Raw genomic sequence first — 16,200 nt, forward strand, 5'->3', positions numbered from 1 at the left:
ACTTGCATGTGCAAACAAAGAACACAACGCTCCCCCCGACTCCATCCAACATTCTGCCCCTTTGTCCCACACAGCTCCTCACGCCACCGCGAGCCTGCATTCGAAAGGAAGACCCGTTCTGCTTCCTCCTTGTAGACAACCAGCAGCCCCATCTTTAGGTGCATGTGTGTTATTGTGAGCAACAACTGCACAGCACATTATTTCATACTGATTGGAATCGGCGAAAAAAAAATTGTGCTGCAACTCACACGCTCGATAGAACCGTTCAACGTTGCATGAAGGCCAATCAGCGTCTGTGAGTGAGGGTCTCCTGGATCTACAATCCCCCCTCCCCTAAGAGAGTTGAAGATATATATGTATTGTCTGTCTATCGTTTTGCTGCAGGTCCCAGGTGTCTCCACTTGCGAAAGATGCGCTTCTGGTATTTCTCTGCCGTTTCTATGAATAGGTATGGTATGTTTCACAACCAGTGTACGGTGGAGTTTAGCCTGATGGGAATGCAAGGGGGATTTGTGCAAATGAAACCTTGACAGTGTACTGCTGCGCAACGACAACGCACACTGTTTTGACTGAGAAGTCCCTGGTGGAGTCGGGAGTTTTGCGCTTGCTGAATGCCACGGGTTTTATGTAATCGTTGACGTAGTAGCGTGATGTGCCCATCTCCACCCTATTGGGGTGGGTGCCACACTATTCGGTGTGTAATCGATGGTCAGTGTTGTTGCTTAAAATTTTTAAAACAATGGTGTTTGAGTGATACGAAAGTGTGAATCCATATCACTTTGCATAGACGCGTAGACTAACGCATAAACTAAATTTGACGGATGCTGCTCTCAGCATTGAATTTCATTCGATAGAATGACAATAGGAGTATGGTGAAAATGAGCGTATCACCCCGTATGGTATTGAAGAGCGTAATGTGATTTATTAATGTTGCTCAATCGTAGAAACGTGCCAATGTTGTGCGTTCAAACAAGCAGCAAGTAATCAGCAGGAATGAAGCCTTTCCTTATCTGAAAAACAACCTGAAACTCCAATTTTAGGATAATTGAACATGACGCAATACTAGCCTCAAACAAGGAGTGAATCAAGTTGTGCGCTGCACCACTCAACCGGCCTACTTCAACCGCGCCCCTTTATCAGCGCGTATTTCTACGGTGGCTCGTCATCAGTGCTCTCTCGGTGATTAGATTTCCTTCTTTTATATTTTATTCTAAATATGTATTGTCATTTTTGTAATATATTTCCAATGTGTACATAAAGATGATTCGGTATTGCATTAAAAAAATACAAAGCGATGCATTTTAGTGAATTTATTTTGTTGTCCGTCATTTCGGTTAGGTGTTCCCTAGGGTCGCATTTTTTCTAGTTTGGCAAGATCTACTTTTTTGCAACTATGTTTATGTGAATCATAATATCATTCTGAATAATTCTACCGAAGACATCAAGTTTCTGGGTTGAACATGTTGTGAGAGAAACAGATTTGAAATGGTGGTATTAGTGGTTCAATTACAGGATCAACAGAAAAAACTAACCTTCCGAAAGGCGCTCTAATTTTTTTTATCGCGAAAGGTCACGTAGAGTACAAAGTAAACATATTATGTTCATCGAATATAGCCGCGTGGAGTCCGATTTTCAATAGGTAAATATTATATTGTTTTTTATTGTTCTAATTTATTTAACACGGTTCAATGCATTAGCACAGCTGAGTCGTGGATTTTTCGTATTTTTGTAAATTGCAAAAATTAAAAAATAACTAAGTTACTGCCTGTCCGTCGGGTCTTGTTGACGCAGCTTGCTGCTGCGTGTTGAGATCTTTTCTTTTGGCGGTGATGAACTAGTTGCGTTATCTCTCTGCAACTGGGGGTTCAGTCTGTCTGCCTTTACTCGTGTAGTCGTTCACGTTCATGTCGTCATCAATACTCCTTTCATGCTGTTCATTTTCGGAAGTTCTAGTTAGTTGCTTGTTCTTACGGGTCGCTATTGTAAATCCGTCTTCTTCGGCATTTGTTTCCTTCTTGATGGTGTTGGTTGTTGGTTTGGAGGCGTTTGATGCAATGGGTGTTTCTTCGCTTTTAGTTAAAGCAGTTGGTCTACTGGTACTACGCAAGATTATTATTGGTTTAGTGTTTGTTACTGCCCGATCCGAAGTCGTTAGTTTAGCAACCGGTTGTGGTTTAGCATACAATGAATGTGAATCGGTCTTGCCTGTAACAGATGGAATTTCCTTAGCAGTCTCTGCCGAAGGTTTTTTGTGATGTAGCGGCTGATCGCAGAATTGGTACGAAGTAACCTGTCCTGGATACGTGACCAATGTTCGCTGACTATATGTGACACCTTTGAATGTTTTGTTTTGGGTGGTCAGGTAGGAGGGAATTCTTACCACACCGCACACCGTTGCGAAGACCAGGGAAGAAGTTCCTCCAAGTACCTTCCCTAATGTTATCTACTTCTGCGTATATTAACATGATTTGTTTGGTAGCGGCGAGATAAGAACGCGGTTCCTGGTCATATAGCATAATATCAATAGTGTCATTGTCTATGTATGTATGGGATGCTGTATAAAATGGAATTATATTGGAACGAGCTAACGGGTAGACGCCAAATATCGAAGCCTTTGAAAAGCAAAATGGTGACTTCCGGGTTAGTAGACTTCTCAAAAACTATAAATATGGGTATTTTTTGAAATGACCAAATATCAATCTCCTGGGGACATTTTGAATACCAAGATTTAGTGGTTTAGTGAAATTCTGTATAACCCGTTCAATGTGGGTATTTTTGGAACGGGTTTGATGAGTAGATGCCAAATATCGATATCTAAAAGCAATTTCAAACCAAGACGGGATTCTCTAAAATCCGATCAATATGGATATGTTCAAACTGGGCTTGACGAGTAAACGCAAAATCATTGCAGTTGTGCTACTTTACGACAAACGCCATTTTGTAGTAAACTGAGTTGGATATGCCTGATAAATCTTTACAAGACGGCGTTTTCAGAATTTTGAAATTCTGCTTGGTTACTGAAATATAGCGCGAAACGTGATGAGAAATTGTGAGTTTTTTGTTTCAAATCACTATATCTTGAAATTGGTTCAAGTTATAATAGTTTTAATGTTTTTATGTGTAAAAATGTTGAACGATTTCTTTGAGAATGCATCTCACCGATTGTTTCTAGACCAAACACAGCCAATAAATGGATAAAAGTTACTAATTGACGCTTAATTCTCATAGAAAATATTTCAGGCACAATTTTGACACGTCATATAATTTATGTCATCAATACACACTTATGACGCGTGTGAGTGCGACTTTTGTTTACATTTTTAGCAAAAACTCTCAATATAGTCATCTTCGTAATATTTGATTGATTAATACAGAATAGATAGAAGCATCAAATGTCTTCTCTGAATTGTCTGTACCATTTATAAGTTTAAACATTAGTCAACGTCATGATCGTTTTTCTCGAAATGTGCTAAATGGTGCCTGGAAGGATTCGAATGTGTATCTTCGTCGCGAGCGGTTGGCTCTCGTAGAGCTCCCTTCGAGTCGGTTAATTTTCGTCATATTCGGCACAGTTTACTGCCTCCCGGTTATCGAAAGTGTGAATAACGGTGCAGTTTAACGATTATACAAAGTGAAGTGGCTTATAAAAGCATTTTTCTGCATATTTTCGTCCGAAGCGAGTGGTGACAGTTTGTGAAAATCGAATTCCGGCAATTGAAAAATAAATCTTTTCCTTACATTACGGGCCGTCGATTCCCGATGCAATGACAATAAAAGTGTACAGAAAACATCTAGAAACACAGTGTACATTCTAAAAATAGTGAAAAATGTTTATTCATAGAAAAAAATTGGCATATTCAAATAATTGGCGTTTCACCAGCGACTAGCGACCAGGCATGGCAAAAGCACCGAACGGTGCTGTACGGTGGGCACATCTACCAATAAACACGCCACCAAGAGGATTGAAGTTGGCACGCCGTACCGGTGCTCAACAGCAGACACCGGTCGCCGATACCAAGGCACCGGTGTCGGTGCCAGCGCATGATATTTAACCACCGTGCTCGTTGCTTCGACAAAGCACCGACCCGAGTGTTTCTGACTTCGGTAGGCACCGTAACCGAGGTGCATCTTACATCGGCAGGCACCGCAACCGAGGTGTTTCTGACATCGGCAGGCACCGTACCGAGTGTTTTTAAATTCGTAAAACACGGCAGCTTATATTTCGGTAGCGATTATCGCCGCGCTATTGCTGTCGCTTGGTAAGTGGCTCAAAGCAATTTGGTGCGTTCATATGCATGAACGAGCTTGGTACTTTATGAAGAATCTGTAATGCATCATACAGTAAGGAAGGATTAAGTAGGTATGCAAGTAGGAATTATAAATAGATGAATGAATGGATTTAAATTGGCGTTGGTACTGGAGTCGAATTGTACATCTTAGCCAACACTTACATCAAACAACCTCAGTCCGAGTATTACGTTTGAAGACCATAACTGATCTTTATTCAGTATCAAAATTAAAAAGATTCTTCTGCACTTCGAAATTTAAATATCGTCCGGTCATTTGTATTCTTTAAAAATAAGAGAAAATTCTCTTCCAAAAACTAAAAAAAAATAATATTGAGACTAACTATTTAACGATTAATAGCGATTGGATTGTAACCTCCACATTTGTATTACTAAAAGTATCATTGAAAGACTAAAGTGTCAAAGTTTTCCGCTACTTAGTACTAAATAGCTCAGTTTGAAAATTTTATTCAGGTATGGATACGCCTAAATTGAATTGAAAAGCAAATAGGAATGCGTGATAGAAAAAATGTTGATTTTAAATATTTTCATTCGGTCAACACCTTTCATATGTTTTGCATAATTTTAAGACTTTTGACTCCAAATTGTTAAAATTATTATTACCGTTGCTAAATTTACATTAACAGAGGAAGTCAGAAGTGTTGCAAGTTCCCAGTTTGACGGTTGTTTTTTAGTATCCTGTAAAGTATTCAGCTTTAGTCATAACTTCAAAAACAAATTATGTTTCCAGCAATCAGTCTGGAAAGTGAATATGTTACTGATTGAGAAAACATTTTAGTTTTTAACTCTAGGTAGAAAGATCAATATTTAAAATCTGTGGAAATTCTCTTTGGTTTCCGCATAGGTAAAATCAAACATGAAATTGTAGTATTTTAGTAAAATTTCTAAAGTTGCGGCTTCAGCTACCATCAAATGATTTCATGAGTGCCGTGTATGAATTAAACAAAAACTTTAGGACCAATATTTTCAGTATACCTTTCGGGCAAATGGTAGTGGGTCCAACTAGTTTGTATTGCAATTTTTAGATCTTGGTTTTTGCTCAATACAAATCATCCTATTTTGTCATTCTAATAAATTCAATCAAATACACCGTTATTTGTCAAAATTTACAGTAAAAGTAAAAAGAAACAACTTATCATATGATAATACGCAAGCGAATAAAGTCAAGTATCATTTCTTAAGAACGTTGTTCACATCTTATAGATGCAAAGTATGCACACATATTTTTTTTTGTTTTTCTGTGGAATAAGGGAAATTTATTCCAAATAATAAACAGGTCAGATTCGAATATCCGGGGATTTAAAAAATCTTACCCCGGGTAATCGAATCTAAAATAAAATATGTTTAATGTAAATGTATCAATTTGGCTCTATTCAATTTGTAAAATTCCAAGGTGTGATTTGTCTTTTCAGTTGCTTTTCATTTATATAATATATTGTAAACGGGTTCATGATATATTTCAGTTTTGTATAGCTATTTGTGCATGAATTCTCAAACAAACTTAAGGTGTATTTAATGTATTACAGGTCGCATTATCCGGGAAATCATTTGCCTGTTATTCTATTTTCTAGTGCAAGTCAATTAATTTTTCAACTAATAAAAAAATAAAGTAAATTAATGAGCTTTTCGTTGGTGTTGTGGTGTTACATGCTTTAGCTAACTTCTCGACGTTTAAGTGAGAGGAGTCTCTTCCTGTGCATAGTGTTTACACAAAGCATAACTTCATTGACCAATATTGTACTGGATGGTCTGGTGGTCAATATGCTTTTAGTTTTCACTAACTTTCCAACTCATGTTTGCCATCTCCGACGGACTATAAAAAGTTATGTCGATGATAGATGCCCGACCGTATCAGCAGAAATAATCGCATATCCTTACATCAATCACTGTTTCCAGTACAGTTATACTCTCTATGACTGGTAAGTCTACACACCCACTATACTGTGCAAAAATTAAAATCTCTTTAGACAAATAAAATGTTATGAATCTAAAATGCATGCAGAAATTAAATTTTGCCGATCAAATTGTAAAAACCCATTTGAAGCTGGCTTTTTATACCTTAAAGCAGAATAGATATAAAAAGGACAAGGTATCGGTTCAATTATTAAAAATGCAGAATATAGCAAGACAAAAATCTAGTCTTCAGATTTCAAACTGCATCACTTCAGAATTGGTTTGGGTGATCACTTACCATCTTGTCAACTAAATTTGTCTTTGTTTTATTGAGTTTACATGCGGAATAATGAATATAGCTTATATAGTATAATTATCGAAGAACTGATAAGGACTAGGACACTAGCTAGCGATATTCATGATAACGTAGATTTTTTCTAAATTAATGCTCTATAAGTCTATAGTACAGCGAACCAAACGGCACGTCAACACACGGACGCCGTTGGATGTGACAGAAAAGTAATGAAGTCCGGCCAAAATTCATTTCTATGCATTGTGCTGTGTTAAAAGTTTTGTAATGGCACTGTTAATGACGTATAAAGCGGAAATAAATCGTATGGGCGCACCTCGATTGTGCCCTAACGCCTTTACATACGATAACGTGTTTCAGGTAATTTTAAAAATTGAAGTTCTCTGCAGTAGGTAACTTGCTACAAATGATATGAACAATTCCAGTTCCATTAGAGTAAAGTAAAGCCTCCCTCCCTTTTAATGTATTTACATGTATTAGTTAGTATAAGTAGATTAAGTTGAGGAAATAAAGAGACAGTTGATGAAGAGTTTTAAACCGAAACTAAAATTGTTTAATATAACCAAATCACATTCATACATAATACAATACCAGGACGGGGTGCTTGGAATTAATATAAAATATTTGCGAAATATGATCACCTTATACATGACCTTGTTTTAGCGAAGGGCCACAATTTTATATGAGATTAGCTCCTCTGAAAATACGTTTTATTGACCGCAATGATAAAATTAGTACTGTAATTTGACATTCTAACTGAAATTAATTCTTTTTTCAAAACAACCTGGTAACCGGATAAACAGATTTTTTCAGTGTCTCCATTTTGTCAGCCTAAAAAGCACTATGAGGCAGTTCATCACTATTTTAGCTAAATATTGTAATAGAGTTTGCGACATGAAATGACTCAATACTTTATTATTACGACCAGCAATAGATAGAATGTCTAAAAATTGGTAACAAAGTTTCGTATAATAAAAATTATCCAAATACTGTGAAATACTTGTGATTGATTGATCGAAAATTCGAAACGTGTGCCCCAAATGGCGGCAATAGGAATAGATTCAAATTGAGCTAAGCACCATATGTGTGTTATCCGTATAGATTGGGATTGTAAAAAAAATAAAAAGATGTTTATCGATGGTAAAGTTCATATCTTTTGCTTTCAATTAGATATACATTTGCAAGAAGATAAAGAAATAGAATTTTCGTTGACAAGTCTTTCCAAGACGCAAAATTTAAAAAAATCCACCATCCGCGATCTATACTTGCATCGACTTTGGATATTTTATAAGTACATATCTAACTAAAAATCAAACTGCCGTGATAATAGAAATATATTTGCTGTTCTCTTTTATTTCTTCGCACCGAAAAATCTTTTTTCTTTCTTTTTGTGCATATTCTAGGGGTACCAAATGGACTGAAAGCAAATTAAGGACATCCCTGCCAAATCTATTCGGAATTGGAGCCTGAATCAGTTGTTACTTGAGTTAGAATTATGAAAAAGTTGGGATTCTGGCTTATTTTCCAGCAGTTGAACTGGGACGTTGAATCTTGATCGAGACAAATTGGAATAGTGTAGTGCCAATATTGAACGAAGATAACCACTTTGGCCAAACCTCATATCGAACTATCCAACAAATTTTGGTGACTTCTGAGTAAAAGAACTTTTGGTTGGAATGAGTCGCAGAGAGTATGCATTAACAAAAACAATCGCTGGAAGTATTTGAAATTGCCAATTGAAATTGTTTCTCTTGGAACAAAGTTGATCTGAATAATTTAATATAGGCTTGACGACGTTTTTTTGATCCCACAAAAATTTGAAAAAAGGAGTAAATCACGAAATGTTTATTTGTCAATCGAAAGAACATTTTTTGCCATTTATTGTTTGAAAACAATTTCTTTTAAATGTTGACCATGTTGGCGCTTGAGGTAATCCATTCGACAGGTCCAATTTTTGATGACGGATTCGAGTATTTCAAGTCGTATCTGGCTAATTAGTCGAGTAATATTGGTTTCCAATGCTTGGGAATGTCACCGCCGCTATGTTTTCTTCAATACGTGTTGGATGTGGTCGATTTGTTCGCTAATCATCCAATAACGAGAACTGCAACTTTTGCTCCTTGATTGTATGGCGAATAGTGGAGTCAGCTGGCCGATTATGTCGACCATATTATGGTCGGAGTGCACGAAACACATTTCTCACAGATCGCTGATTTTCGAAATATATTTGAATAATTTGAAAATGGTGAGCATACTGTGGTGGCAAACAATACTAAACTACAATAACATGACATGCCCTGTTAAAAACCATCATGTTGAACCTCCCTATATATGCCAAGGTTTGAGACTAAAAATAAGGACATTTGAAGTAAAATAAGGACGCTTTCCAAAAACCTCGGAAATAAGGATATGTTCTTTAAAATAAGGACGGTTGGTAACCCTAGCATATGCTAGTGGGCTTAAACATTCTCGCTTTGATACGGGTGCAAAGTCAAAGAGTTTCCGAGGTGTTATCCGAAGTTGAAAGCGCTCGGCTCCGGTGCTTCAGAAATTTTAAAGCACCCGGCCCGAGTGTTTTCCGAAGCATCCAAGCACCGGATCGAAAATTTAACGCCGCCACCGACACAGGTGCTTCGTTTATCGTGTATCGGTGCTTCGCATCGAGCACTGGCTTGCGGTGCTCATTTCAATACACTCGGTTGCGGTGGTAAAATGCAGCACGCGGTGCCGTGGCGTGTTTGGACATGCCTGCTAGCGACTACTAGGTGTCGCCCCAAAATTCTTCGCCCGAAAAATAGGTGGCAAACCAGCCGGTCGGTGCTCAGCTAATTTCGTCCGCGTCCCTTGTCACCAATTTTTTATTGGGTTTTTCATCGGCGGTGCTATCTTTGAAAATGAGCCGCTTTGGATATTCAACTTTTTTTTTGCTTTCTTATTTTATTGCAAATGCGTAGAGATTTTGATTCTTTTATATTCGGGATTGCAGAAATTTTGTCGCATGTAAATTTTGGGTGTTCGTTGATATGATGGCACTGTAGGGAAACACGTATCCGCCAGTAGGCCAACTTTTCTTTGGACTGAGCAAACTCTGATTTGACTGGTATCGTAGATCGCGTGTCAATACGTACTGAAAATTCGCCGTGTTTGTTTTAATGAATCTAATTTCAAGTTCCGTTATTGGTAACAAGCCCGAGCATCAGGTTAAAGATCCTCTGTATTCCCTTTCAATCCGATATGGAAAATAGGAAATACTTTCGTTGATTTATAACATCTCGAGCTATCATAACTCTTTATCTGTATAACGTGTTATCACTCGGTAGTTTGTAACCCAAAAATATATCGTAGAGAAGGAATAGTGAAATTAGTCTAAATAATGTCGCAATAAATAGTGATCCGGCCCATTACGCAGATAAGATTAGCTTTTCTAGGCAATACTCCCACGGTCGGCTGTGTGGAGTTGAAATTGCTTTTGTTTCGAAAACATAGGATACTCTCGGCAGCCGGCTACCCAGAGTTTAAAAAGAACCAAAAACTAAACAAGATCTTCGTTTTCGAGCGATCGTGCACTCGAACACTAACTAAACTACTACCTAATAAACTATGCTTTACGGGTCGCATCGCTTGCTTGGAGCGAATCCTAGACCCTATTCCCTTCCAAACCACCAACTTCGCGACACCTATGGAAGAGTTTGATGAATCGTCATCCTTCCGTTAAGTAGGTGGAGCAACCCGTGAACGATGGAGATGGGGGCGGCAGGCAATGATCGCTATCATGCTGTTGATGTCTTAATATGAGTCGGATTGGTATGAATTCCTACTTACCTAGGCAACTCTTATTAGATAATCAGCAGTCAAACATAATGAAGTCAGTGTGCATTCGCCAAAATCCTCTGCACAACGCAACGCAACAACGGAAATAACTCAGTTTGCATTCCTGTTTTCACACTTCTTAATAAAGTTTAATATTAATAAAAGCCCGTCTTACTACGAAATCATTATACATGTGCAATTCCAACTATCTACAAAAATAGTACTCGACACAAGAAAAAAATAAAGACGCAGGCAAATACCTTCTGTATATTTGTAGATTTCGCATTTTATTCAAACGATCGCTGGGTAAAATTAGCACCGACACGATAGAAAGCACGAAAAATTTATCGCGTGATTGAATATTATTAAAAAAATAAGCAGTGTTCCTTATATCCGGTTATCCGGAGATCAAGTTGCTTATTTTGCTAATCGCGTTAATGCAACAAATGATAAATTTCCCTAATTCTAGGCAGCCGGCTGCCCAGAGAAATTATTACATGATAACGCTATTGGCACTCTTACTAACAACTCTCCCCTTCCCGTGATACATGTGGAGATGCAGAGGATTCTCTAGTAGCAACATGTATCGGACTAACATTCTTTCTTTTCCCAGAAGATCTGCATTCGGACGTTGCCGGTGTCGGTATTGATCAGCATGCAGGGATCAATATAGATTGTACAATGTGGCTCATCATGTTATTCCCAAGCATGTTGTTCCAATGAACATTTTGCAACCTAATTTGGTTCTGGTCAATGACGGAGTAGCAATTACGGGCGATCTCTTATGCATAAATGTGCTAAATGGTGCCTGTAAGATAGTACAACAAGGACGAAATAGTTTGAGACTAGTTAAAACCAAGATTTAAAATTTAGAAAATATTCTATAAAGGAATTAAAAATCAGCTTTTTTCTTGCGGGACATTGCACTTGCCAAGGTTTGCTCATGAACACAACTAGTGTTTCCGTCAATCTAGCGCTAGCTTAGTTCTGTCACTAAGCTAGTGTCGGATTCTAATGAGACGAAGTCGAAACTCAAACTTCATAACTTATTTAGTTATAGGTTTGGACCCTTAACGTGCAAATGTGGTTTTAAACAATTTTCTTTAATGGAGAAAAATTTGTTTTTACCGATTTTTTTCTCTTCTAAGGAGAAATATAGCATTGGAGCTTAATTTCAACTTAATTTAAGAAATATGTTACAATTTGCTACGTGGAGGGAGGAGGAAATCAATTTTGGACAATGTTTACGTTATGTAATTTATTATTGATCCAAAATATATATCCGCTAACAAACTCTAGAAAAATATATAGCTGATAATTCGCATGTCTGATAATAGCAGTATTTAATAGAAACATTTGAAATCTTCCAGAGAAAATTTGTTATCCTTAACTGTCATTTTACGCATAATTGTCCTATGCAGAGTAACAAATATTCGAAGTTCATTGAATGAAAATTCGTCATATTCGCCTGCACTCGTCTTCAATTTTCAGTACGGTTTCCGAAAGCCTCAATCGAAGCAGGAAGCGTATGCGCAACAACGATTCAAACGAATAAAAATCTATTTGTATGATATTCAATTCGAGTTCATTCTGAGCAGTAATATAAACCCATGGGGCATGAGACAAATATGCGTATAACGGTAGTTATAATATAACTAATATAAAGCATATTATGCTCATTGCATTTTGCAGTTTTTAGAATTCACGCTGTTCGTCTTTCCGCCCGCTGTCTATCTCAACGTATTTTCGCCTACATCTGAAATTTGAAAGCAACTGAGCCAAAGTGCCTTTGAACAGGGTATGACATCTAAAGTAATTTAATTCTTATCACAGTTTTAAAAACGCGAACTAGAACTGAGAACGTTCTTTCAATTGCCATTGCGATATGCGTATTTTTACTTACTTGATTATAGCCGATAATGGCGATTTCTGCGGCTGCGTTGTATTTCTCGATTTAATATAAAAGCTCCAGTTACGATAAAAATTGTTGCGTTTTATGTTACTTCATTTATCTATTGCGTGACTACTATTTCACTATCTTGTACTTAGTTTACTTACAATTATATTACACGGAAAAAATACATATCGTTACAAAACTCCCGCACTTTGTGTAAATTGCTCTACGCGTACTATATTAGCTATAATTGGAAATGCACCTTTCGTTATCGCTTCGCACGTTTAGCGTTTATTCCCATTGAGCATCAGGACATTTCAAAACATTCATCACACTAGATGCATCACATTCACAGCTACGGAAATATTAATCTATCGTTCACTACACACATTGCACCAACGCTTGTGAACACACTCAACCACTCGCAACGCGCGATTCAGTTGGAACGTAATCAAGGAAGAAAGAAAACTGCCAAGAAAAATCCCTAATTATAGGCACCCATGAAACTGCGAGTTGGGCACCTTTTCGCGTTCAAAATTTCACTAATTCCGAATCCTTACGGCTATGTTGTGCGTTGTCGACGGTTTCGATGTGTTTCTAATGCTAAATTCACACTAAAAATTTAATTTATTGCTCGCGAATGATTTTAGGGTGTGTTTACGGTCGACACATCCTGCTCAGACAGCGATCATTCGGTAGGTACGCCTGGAAGAGAGAGCGATGTTGAGATTGGACTGCTTGTTGGGTTGTTTAAAGGAGGTGAGAGAATTATTGTCGAGAGACTGCCTGTAGTGCCTTGTGTGGGGGAAAAACGTTGAAAACATTGGCCGAGCTGTGTGCGTGACGCTTGTTTTGTGTACGCGGATAGATACTGTTATAAAAACTTGTTTTGGTTTTGTTTATGCTATCATTACCAAAAGGGTTGTGCATCTATGGCGTTACGAGATTCTTTCCATTTCAATACCCCAGCACGTGCTTACACGGTACGTGACAGATTTGTCATCCCCTCGTACATAATGTCGTGTTACGCACAAAAATAATATCCCCTCAACATTCATGACACAACTGCTCATGCAAGGTTCTAGATTTGCAGTGTTTCATAGGTTTGTTCATTCGACTTATTTTTGATATTTTCCTTTTTAATTTTGTAAATGTGTTCTTTTGCTATGACATATACAAAAATCTCTTATCCAATTATTTAAAATAAATGATAAACTGTCATTGGTTCAACATCTTTCAGTAATCTTTTTTTGAAACAGTCTCTTTATCATTCTACTTTTCAAGCACGGAGAATATTCAACACAGAAGCAATAATTTGCTTTACTCTACCTGAACATGGTTTACCGGTGAAACAGTAGAGATGGTCGCTAGCTTACATTCAATGCTATCTCTTTTGCTCACGGTAGATTCACAGGTATGTTAAAAGAGATCATAACTACTAGAGGGTGTTTAGCGGTAGTCTCTCCATGCATTTACTTAGGGTGAACCATGTGGTTTCGATTCGGCACATCGTTACCCGTTACTTTGACACGTATGTACGTGGGATAATAAATGTCGAACTATTGGATCTATTATATTAAAGAATGAGATAATGTCCAGCAATTGCCAACAGCGGCATGCGCTCTCTTTTATACATAGCGATCGTTTCAACCAGCAATGATAGCGACAATCCAAGTCTAGTGTTGTGTTTACTGTTTCAACGTAAGCTATCGAGTTATGCTAAAAGCTTCTATCAATGGCACTCAGATATAGATGGAGCTTTTGAAGCTTTCGGTGTTATACACGCGTGGAAGCGTGCTGGCTTTAATTTGATTCCGAATTATAGACGGTTGCGATATGAGTGCGAAAAGTAACTTTCGAATAGTGGAGAAACATGGTAAAATACTTACATATTGAATATTTGTGATGGAGATTTCGACCGAGTTTCGAAAAACAATGTAAACTATTTTTTCCCTCACAGTGCAACCTGTTCATTACGATTTTTCCTGTTCGATAGCAGTCAGTTTTTTTTATCGTGACTACGACTAACGTTTCAATATAGGGGCCCCTTTTAAAATTTCGGAAGGAACAGGAGCTAGGGTTTCTGAAAATCAGTAACTTTCATTGCAATGAATGAAATTTAACAATTTTTACACTAATCAGTTAGAAAAATGTATACGAATCTTCTATTAAATTTCAATGCATGTATAATAGACTACCCAGAAAAATAATGAAATTTTGAAAACTCAATCGACCCACCCCTGATTCGATTCCTAGTCCCACCAGGAGTTCTTGTACCAAATTTGAAGCAAATCGGACAAGTCTAGCTACCGGACCAACGTGCCTGAAGTTTGTATGAGATTTTTCGACAATTTGCATGGAGAAAACCCTCTAACTTGCATTTTTGCCGCTAGGTGGCACTGTATGCATCGTATTATCACTGCAAGTGAAACTAAGAAAGATAATTTAATTGTCTACAACTTTGTCGAAGACTGCTAGTCGATCCGGCTTTGTTAAAAGAAGTTATTAAAATTTTAACGAAGTGATGTCTGAGTCAGTTTTACATGGGGCCTAGCAGTGCATGGTTGTGTATCAGTACTCGATTCCCACAAACTATACATGTTTGTGAAATAACCGTTAGGTTTAGCTCAATAGTATGTTCAGGAGAATTATACCACATAATACAAGTTATGTTTTGGTTGGAAAATTTTACTTCCACATGTGACCGCATAGAGGGCGCCAACACTAACTTTTCATAGAAGAGAGAAGTTAGATGATCGGGAGAATTATTGCAAAATGCCTTTTCTACAACTTTGTGGAGGACACCTAATTTCTACCTCTCTCCGTTGAAAAGTTAGTGTTGGCGCCCTCTATGCACTACAATGTGGAACTAAAATTTTCTAACCGAAACATGACTCATATTATTTACTACAATTCTTCTGAACATACTATTGAGCTAAATCTAACGGTTATTTCACAAAATTATTTAGTTTGTGTGAATCGAGTACTGATACACAACCATGCACTGCTAGGCCCCATGGAAAACTAACTTAGACATCACTTCACTAACAGTTTAATAACTTCTTTTATCCTTTTTTTATTTCGATTATGTTAGTCACATTTTCTTTTTTACATTTTAACGACATTCAATTAGCTAGAGATTACTGGGTAGGGAAAGTTATGAAAATTAGAGCCATAGTACTCAAGTGAGAGCAAGGATGTGAAGTAAACAGATCGGAAAACTAGAAGTGGTAGAACAGACTTAATATCGTACGGGCTTAATCTTTGTCTTCTATTAATGAGGGTCGAGCTTAGGCAGTATAACTACGATTCACCCGAGTTCACTAACATGTGTCCTGGTAATGATAGACGTGTCCATCTTTACCGTGACAACCAATAACTTCTTTTATCATATCCGGATTTACTAGTAGTCTTCGACAAAGTTGTAGACAATTAAATGTTTAATGAAGTGTAATTCACTGCACCGGTGCGTTGCCATCAAAAAGGGCAAAATCCAAACAAACCTGTGTGTTCCGATTTACTTCCGTGCATTGACACCAACAATATTTCATATATATTTTATATGAGAATTCACACTTGTCTCGCATGGTGCCTGTATGAAGTTTACGAAAGAATATTCGTGCCCGTACACGGCAGTGAAACGCATCGGAAAAAAGAATAATTTTAAACATTCATGAAACACATTTCATTGAATATCATTAGATTTGTATTACAAGTTTAGCGTTTAGTGACGACACTCCGGATATGTTCTAGACATCACCCACCCATTTTTTTTTTAACAATCATCTTACAGTACGTTTGTACTAAGAAATATAAGATTGTTCCAGCTTCTGAAAATATTACCTGGTCTAAAACTATTATGAGGGCCCTCGTAAATATATTTACAAAACTATAGTTTTGATTTTGAGAAAATGCTTGGGATTACCCTATAACTAATTTGTGTTCAAATCCTGTTTTACCCTAAAGATGAAGAGAGTTCCCTTCGA

General features: G+C 37.4%; 1 protein-coding gene across 1 annotated transcript in view; it reads right to left on the reverse strand.

Annotated features, from left to right (window-relative positions):
* Positions 1-12,932, reverse strand: part of LOC131693031 (uncharacterized) — a 67,027-nt gene extending 54,095 nt beyond the window's left edge. The window contains exon 1 of the mRNA XM_058980501.1: positions 12,224-12,932. The gene's annotated coding sequence lies outside the window, so the exon portion shown is untranslated. The remainder of the gene's footprint in view (positions 1-12,223) is intronic.
* Positions 12,933-16,200: the final 3,268 nt, after the last annotated feature.

Source organism: Topomyia yanbarensis, chromosome 3 (assembly GCF_030247195.1).
Source record: "Topomyia yanbarensis strain Yona2022 chromosome 3, ASM3024719v1, whole genome shotgun sequence".
Classification (NCBI taxonomy): domain Eukaryota; kingdom Metazoa; phylum Arthropoda; class Insecta; order Diptera; family Culicidae; genus Topomyia; species Topomyia yanbarensis.